This window comes from Athene noctua, chromosome 7 (assembly GCF_965140245.1).
Source record: "Athene noctua chromosome 7, bAthNoc1.hap1.1, whole genome shotgun sequence".
Lineage (NCBI taxonomy): Eukaryota > Metazoa > Chordata > Aves > Strigiformes > Strigidae > Athene > Athene noctua.
In genome coordinates, this window is record NC_134043.1 from 989276 (window position 1) to 997795 (window position 8520).

Here is an 8520-nt window from a genome sequence, read left to right on the forward strand (position 1 = left end):
CCTCCTACACGCGGAGTCAGCAACGAGGGGAGGAGAGATCTGAGAGCACCCACATCCCAGGCTGGACGCCGCAGGGTGCAGAAAACGCTTCAGAAGCGGCGAAGGCAATGACCTGGGAGGAGGATCAGGCTGGAGTGCCGCATGGGCTCGGGAGCACTCCCGCAGTGGGACCTCTCGCGGGGCATGCAGCTGTCCTAACCACACCAAAGCGAAATTAGAGATGTCACAGAGGACGATGTTGCCACTTTCATTACACCAGGTAACATAAAAAACAAAGAAACCCGCAGACTCAGTGCCCTCTGTACAGGAGGGATTTCGAGCCTCAGCCATCAGCTGTCGGTGAGGGGCTACCCTCTGCTTGCCCAGCAGCCGGGTACGCGAGCCATTAGCTCTGCTCAGAGCCGATAGCCAGATTATATGCAATTCTCTGGAGAAAGGAACACTCCCGGGAGACCAGCTGCTCAAATTGCCACATAAATCTTGCTCGCCATCAGTAAGAGAAGCTTATTCAGGGACAGAAAGGAAAATATGGCTTAACATAAGCCACTCCAGCACAAAGCTAGACAGGCACTGAAACCTACAGACAATGCTTTTACACCTACAACATCTCAATTTCATCCCAGGAACCCGGAAGCCCACATCTGTGAGGTATGAGGAGATGTATTTGGATTAGGCTGAATTGAGCTCAGGGTTCTGCGGGGAGGCAGAGCCCCAGACAAACAGACCCGGTATATAGGTGCCAGGCTGCCGTGTGCCACGCCAAGGCGCTGCCCCAGACCCCTCAGTGGAGCCTGACTAGGGCATGTTCCATCTTCTCCTGGCCCAAATGCTCCTTTCCGACAGGAACTGCATTCCATGCAGGACATGGCACGCACTGAGGTCTCCTCTGGGCAGGAGGATAGCTTAAAGGCTGCCCGGTGTAAACACTACCAAAGAGAAATTAGAGGCTCTCTGAGCATACACTTGGGCTAGTTTTCCTCCAGTTCTGTCCCAGAACGGCTGCTAAAGGCTACTGTCAGCACCAAGCAGGATAAACTAGAGCAGAGAGGATGAAAGGGGAAAGAATGCAGCCTGCATAGTTACAACAGGGCGCTATGGACACAGGGAAGGGCCTACACTTAAAAATCCCTCATCTTTTCCAAGTAAGTAATAAAACCTGACTCTCTTCCAAGCTGAGATCAATGGCTTGTGATGGAAACAGAATTTTATTTTAATGAAAATCATAATAGCAGACAGGACGAGAAGCAATGTAGTCAGAAATAAGTCATCTTTCCATAACACAAGTATCTTGAGTCACCCTGAAAAATGGCTCACACAGTGCTTTAATGCTGTAAGTGCCATCTGACACCGTAAACCCTCACATTAAGCCTTACTCTTAGTTTTGATGCAGGTCCTAAACAGCAGCCTTTCGACCCAGGCCCTTGAGGCCAGGGTGGGCTGAAGTCCGTGGTCGTCTCTAGGACAAGGAACCCTTGGCTGGCACAGGAGGAGCCGGCGGCACAGCACGGGATCTGGCCAAGGGTTAACTAACCCGCAGGGAACGCTTCCCAGTGTAGGGACATCAGCTCAAACTTCTAGCTATTAAAGAATTCCTGGTAAGAAGCAAGCTTGAAGGGAAACACAAAGGGGAAAGAATTAAAAAAAAGAGCTAGTCTACCTGAAACAGAAACTAACACAAAAGACTTATCAGGACAAGTTCATGCTTTCAGTTTCCAGAAGTTAAAGAAGTTAATCCAAGCTGTCATGGCAGCGGGAGCCGCTCCCTCCTGCGGGGCATTTCCTCACCAGCAATTCGGAGCAGCACTCACGGTGATGTAAACAACCACACAACAGTCGCTTCCACAGGAAGCTCCAGCTCCAGAGCCCAGGCTGGTGGCCGGCCACCCCTCCTCGGCAAGGTGTGTGGCTGAACCTGCCGAGCTAGCAGACCCTGGACCTCCTGCACCACAGGCAGGGGCTCTGCCTCAGCAAATAATACTGAAACGCAGGATTCTCCTGCTTCACTGTCAGCCCTCTATTTAGGAACCAAAAAGCATACGAAACGCAACTCACATCCTGTTTTTTCAAGAAGTGATTTCAACACCCATCTTCAGCAGCTGCTTCTGAAGAGCGTGCCCCACGCGACAAACATCAGCCACCCTCCGTTCCCCTTGGCCGATATAAATCCTAGGAGTGACCCGCCCTCCTGCCTTCCCGTAACACTCAGCCCAGGTAGCTGAAAGACTGTTGGCTGGATCTTACTTTGAGTTGCGTAACCCACTCCCACCCGAGGGGGCCAGGTGACTGACAAGGAAGCGCGGCAGTCGCCGGCATTTCTGTACTCAAGTACTTTCTAATTACGAAGGTATCAGGCTGGGTCTAAGCTGCGTGTGGCCAAAGTTGAGGGAAAGAATGAGAGGAATGAGGGAAGAGGGAGGGAAGGAGAATGGTGGAAAATTCAGACGCAGAACCGCGAGTTAGAGATCAAAGAAAGAGGACTACTTTAGCAAAAGTGAGGAGACAGATGGATACAAACTGTAGAGCTTAGCAATAGGAGTGTGTGACGCCCCGTGTGCTGCCATCAGACATGGTGTATGAGACGCAAAACCTGTTAAATTAAGAGAAGAAATCCAATCTGTTATGTTGTATATCTGTGTGCTTTACGAGGCCATTACCATGGAATCTGGGTGCTTCACATTCCATTTTAAACGAACACATCTAATAAAGTGAGTCACTCAATGGAAGACTTAAAAATAGAAAACTTATAATCATCACCACTACAGTTTGCATAACTTGCCACTGGCACAGTAGCACTGTCTAATTCAATCCTTCTCATTCTTCCCAAAAGTTTCTCAGGTAAGTTTTGGATGATGAAAGCCCCAGACCAATGTTCCTCCAGGCTGAGTTGAGTCTTGCGCCGCCTCTGCTTCCCCAAACGGCTGAAGTCGCTCTCCTGAGCTCCCTCTAATCCAGTTTTTGATCCTTCTTGCAGGACTAAAAAGGTGGCCACTGTGATGGCATACAGAACAGCAGTGAGACAGGCCACAGTCAGGGCTCTCACTGTGGGAAGCTGAAGCACTTAAAGCCCTACTCATTCTGAGAGCGGGTTACTGGCAGTTTGCAGGGTGTGTCAATGCAGGAAGTCGCCAAATAACAAGAAAAAGAGGATGTAATCAGAAAACAATGCCATCAGCACCCCCCCTTAACAAGATCATCTCCCAGCTCTCTCTCATTTGCTTTCTAAAAGACTGAGGTGGTCAACGCTACGGTACATTGGATGTCAGACCATACTAACTGAGTAAGCACCTCAAAGGCAAGCAATTAAAGCTCAAGCCATGCAGGACTGAAGATGCTTCCCCTGGAGCACTCCTGGCCGTCAGGGCACATCTCCCTCCTTGGCCACCGCAGGTCTGATCCCCTGGGCCGCCCTGCGCGCCTCATCACCCAACCCGCAGCGATGGCCAGCAGCAGAACAAAGCAGCACGTGTGAAGGGCAATCAAAGCCTGTTATCGACCTCACCAGCAGAGCTCCGGGCCACTGACTCACACACTCGTGACTTCCACGTGTCGTTACTGAAAGCCGTATCTGGAATGAAGCCATGTGCCAAGAAAGAGCTCCAGTGGGCACGAGACACGGCCGACATCCCGGCAGAGTCCACCTTCCAGATCCTCTCCTAAAGCCTCCCATGGTTACTTCAGGTTCTTAAACACAAGTTACAGCACTTTAATTAAATTAATTACCCAAGAACTACCTCACCAAGCACAGAAACATAACCCGCAATATCTAGACAGCTCACTGGGTTACAAGTCCCCTTCAGCCATGGACCACACCACTAATTTGTAAGCTCCTGTACACAGAACTTAAAACCCCAAAGCCCCGCAGGCCAGCCCGCACCACCCAGTGGAAGCAAAGCAGCCGTTTACCGTACGGGGAAAATCCTTCCCACACTCCAGTACAGGCAACTAGCCCAGCTATCAGGCCCAAGAGTAGTTGCAGCGCTTGTCATGCACAAAAATAAAGGAAAAACAAAGAAAAAAAAATAGGCATACTATCCTCATTCCTTCTTTTGGTCCCCTGCTTCAAGCTACTTGATTTGTTTTCTGTACCCAGGTCACAATATCTCCCCACCCAGCAGTAGGTGACGGCCCAGCTGCTCTGAGTTGTATCCTACAAGGAATGAACTTTTTTGGCTTCTCTTTCCACTCTTTGTATTTTTAACCTAAGCACTTTTTCTTCTGGTTCATTACCCTCCTACAGAAGAAATGCCTTACAGATAATGAGGGGAAAAGTTGGATTTGTAAATCTTTCTTAGGATTTCAGATAGTAATAGCCTTGCCAGAGAAAGCAGCATGTCTCAGACTGAGGCAATACTTACAGACAACGATGGCTCTGATCCCAAGCACTGTACCCAGGAACTAACAGCAATACAGAAACACTGAGATCATGAGTATTTTGAGCTCTCCCACCATACAAACATCATAATATATTTATGAAGTTTTATCATAAAAGTATTTAAATTCCCTCCTGTCCTACTGAAATATTACTTCAGGATCTGCCATTCAAGGAGCGGCAAACCTACTCTCTGGCCTCATTACTGACTAAATGTACGCAGGATGATTTCCATACTTTTTTGTTCTTGTGCCAACGTTGTCTTTAGCTTAAATAGATCAAAGTCATTCTTGCTCTCTGTATTAGTGGGGGTTAATATCAGCCATAAACCCCACCACACACACAATACAAACTCATGAATACAATAAACCAATTACTGCATTTAGAAAGAGATGTCCTTGTTAGATAAAGTTATTTTATAGCTGTTCACCCTTTTTTCTGATATTCTTCATCCCCCTCATAGTGAATGCAGGTATGTGATTAGACAGTCTATCAATTCATCCTAATACTGAACTATATCCCAAATTTTCTTTCCCCTCCACCCCAAACACTAAAGAAGAGAGGGTTAGAAAATAAGGTGGTTTACTTATTACAAGACTGGACAGAGACCTGCATATACAAACAGGCACCTGCTTGAAAAATAACTATAAATGAGGTGATTACTTAGGTGTGTCAAGGAAGTAGCCTGGTTTATATACCAGGGTAAAGACTGAGACCTGATAGCACATGCAAATCGAATGCCAGAGGAGGGGCACGCATTCAATATCATTTTGAAATCCGAATCAACACTTGGTTTGAGAAATGCTGTGCCAAGTGAAAACAGCACCGTCCAAGACTTTGCACCCAGCCAGCAAGGAAACGACAATCCAGGTTCCATCAGCATTAACTGGGGGCAGGTTCATCTGGAAACCCCTCTGAGGCAGAGCTCCACGTTCACTTGGGAACAGGGCTCAGAGAGAGTTATTTAGGGACAGACTGTTTCTAAAAGCAATACCGTGATACTGTAGAAGAGTTCTCATTACAAATTGTATGCTCATTGCCTAATAAAAAGTAACTCTTTTTGGAAAAAATAGGCTACATCTACGTTAGCAAGAGCTGTACAGGCACAGCTGCAGGGGACCCCTAAAGCAAAACGGCTCTTGCTGAGAGTGTGGTCCTGGTGCTCCGCACCAGCTGCTCCCAAGAGCTCCAGTCTGGACCCACCATCGCCTGTGAAGCAGCTGAAGCGCACGAGTCCTTCCTTCTCCAAAGGGGAATCTTCCCACTTTTGCCCCAACCGCTTCAGAATTTTTTTTGCGTGTTCATTTCCCTTTTTATCCAGCTTTCTGCTGGTCTCCCACAGCCCCTCCCGAGCGCGCCCACCGAGGACGGGGACAGGCCCGTGCCCAGATATCCATCCACCCTTCTGGAGGCCAGGCTGGAGGCTCACACCCACCAGCTCCCCTCCGTGGCACACCCACCATGATAAAGAAGCTAATCCCTGGAAAAATGCAAGCTCAAACTACAACCGGAAGGCCAAGCGATATACAGATTAATTAAATTATACAGATAGACTACCAGGCCTCTGGTTTGGGTGCAGCACAGGCCCACATATTTCAAAAAAAGTAAAATAATTCTCTAAGTCCTGTTTGCCAGCGTGTAAACAAGCAGTATGATAAAAGTAAGCCGAGCTACTTGCAAATGCAAACCCTTGTTTTGAAACCATCGAGATATTTGCATGTGAAAGAAGAAAGTAACAAATGCAAACTGACTGGAAAAAGCATATTTCTTTTAAATATTTGCTCAAGCCTGCAGAGACTTGTGTGAAGACAAAGTCGGTAGCAGAAAGGAACCTGCACAAGCCTTCCGTTGGAAAACTGCTTTGAATTAATGGCCTTTGAACCTACCACATCCATCCAGCTTTCCAAATTTCTCTTACAGATTACCAGGTAGAAATGGGTCTCTAGAGAAAACACCACATTATGTAATAAGGGCCTAGCTCACAAAGTTACTATTGCTGTGCTCCTGTGCGTGCATACATGTGCACACACATAATTAAGCAAAATGAAGAGTATATCCATATCTACACAAAGTAAGACTATAAATTAGAGGCGTGTGTATAATTTTTCACGCATGTTCATGCCTACTCAAAACTTTCATCCAAAGTTAGACAAAATAAAATCGGTAAATGTCCAACACTAGCAATATTCTGCTTATTGCTATTACAGAAGAGCCAATACTGGAATTTGCCTTCACTATCAGCGCTTAAAGACCTGGAAATATCAGATTGAGCCTTTACAAGCTCATCGTCAGCCGCTGCTCACCACTAAACATTTCTGAGGAACCGTACCTGCGAATAAGCGAAAAAAGGGCTGAGGAACGGCAATTAAAGGTACGCCACGCTCCCAACAGCTGCGTCTCCAAGCTTGCTTCCTATCCATGGTCAGAAGATTATCTTACAAAGAGAGTTCAGAGTCTTCAGGCCAACGTCAGTGTTAGGGCAGCAAAGAGACACTGGGGAGGGTGGCAAGGAGCGGGGCAGAGAAGTGCCACTACTTCAGGGTGGAGAAGGGAGAGTCCCCTCTTCCTCGCAGTGGGTGGAGAGGAGCTCGCTTTCACTACCAGTTTACAGTAAACAGTAGGCTCAGTTCAACAGGTAGTAAATCTGGCTGCTTTAAACTCAAGGTCTCCACACAAACATACACGTGCATTTATATCTTTTTCTGTAGTAATGGGGCTTTACTAAAGTGATTGGGTATAAGAGATAAGAACTCACAGAAGTTTAGGACTTACTTGTTACCCTGACACGCTCTCACCCAGAAATGGTCCCAGGAGTAAGTTCAGCCCAAGTGAGGAGTAACTGCTCCTGTTTTCCAAAGTTCAGTGTAACTACAGCTATGCTATTCTTTGCCCAGAAATCCACCTTTTTTTTTAATAATAGGAGACGCTGTATTCTACCAGCTCTATCTGAGAAAGAAAGCACAGTTAAAGAGTTCTGCAGACCCCCCTATTCGGCACATATCGATGCCTACACATGTGCCAGCGGCTGCCCATGGCCAGGGACGCCAGGGCTGCGTTTGGGGGCCACTCTCGGGGCGCTCGGCCCCGGCGCTGGGTGACAACGCGCAGACAAACGGGACAGCTGCCTGCTTCCAGAAAAACAGCCACCCGCTCAATCTTCTGGCCGTTCTTTCCAGCCCAAAGTTTAAATAAAACAGGGGGGAGCGTGCCGGGAGCCCTCGGTAGGGTTAGCGGCTGCTGCACTTGGCAAAAGTAAGACCTGGCGAAGGAGAGAGCCGGTCCCGACGCGTTGGTGGCGGGTTCCCGACAAAGGCAGCTCCCCAGCGTCACGCGGGGTCCCAACACGCGTGTGCTCCCGGGGCGCAGCACACGCCGGACCCTCCCGGCACAGCCCCCCGCGGCGGGGACGGCTCCCGCCCCGCTCCCGGCCCCCCAGCACCCGAAGCCACTTACAGCCGGAGCCCCGAGCGGGCCCGCGTCCCTTTGCGCGCTGCTCGCCGGCCGGCCGGCGGGACGAGAAGCCGGGGGAGGGCCGTGGCCGGCTGCCCGCCCGCCTCCTCCTCCTCCGGCCGCGGCACGCCTCGCCTCCGGCGGCTCGCCAGCCGCCTCCCCGCTCCGCCTTAACCCCCGGCGGCGCCTCCCCGCCCTGCCGCCGCCTCCCCCCGCCGCAGGCCGGGCCCGGCGCAGCGCGGTTCCCCTCGGGCGGGGCGGGGCGCGCTAGGCCGCACCGCCGGGGCCTGCTCCCGCGCCGCCGCGCCCCGGGCTGGCGTGAGGGGCGTCGCGGGCCATGGCGGCCCCTCCTCCGGCGAGGGTGCGCAGCCAGCCCCCAGCGTCGGCCGAGGGCGGCAGCGGCTCGTCTGGGCGCTGCCGTTGTGGTTTCTGGGGGTTGTTCGCCCTCGCCTTTGAACTGGGAAGTGGTTCTTGAGCGAACCGATCACCTTCGCTTCTTGAGGAGCTCGAGGGGTGGCTCACAGAGAGGGTTTTCCTCACAAATCCATTCATATATATTGTATTAATGCCCGTTTAGCTACTGCACATCCTCCTCTGCTTGCCCAGCGCACTGCAGCGCAGGGAAAGACCTTTCCAACAATCTCTTCATCTGTAACGGAGCCTTAACACTCAGCACCTGGGCTGGCGGGAGGTGACCCTGC

The 8520-nt window shown here is 50.3% G+C and overlaps 1 protein-coding gene across 1 annotated transcript in view; it reads right to left on the reverse strand.

Annotated features, from left to right (window-relative positions):
• The window catches only part of GPD2 (glycerol-3-phosphate dehydrogenase 2), a 61332-nt gene extending 53334 nt beyond the window's left edge, over positions 1–7998 (reverse strand). The window contains exon 1 of the mRNA XM_074911142.1: positions 7823–7998. The gene's annotated coding sequence lies outside the window, so the exon portion shown is untranslated. The remainder of the gene's footprint in view (positions 1–7822) is intronic.
• Between the last annotated feature and the right edge of the window lie 522 nt (positions 7999–8520).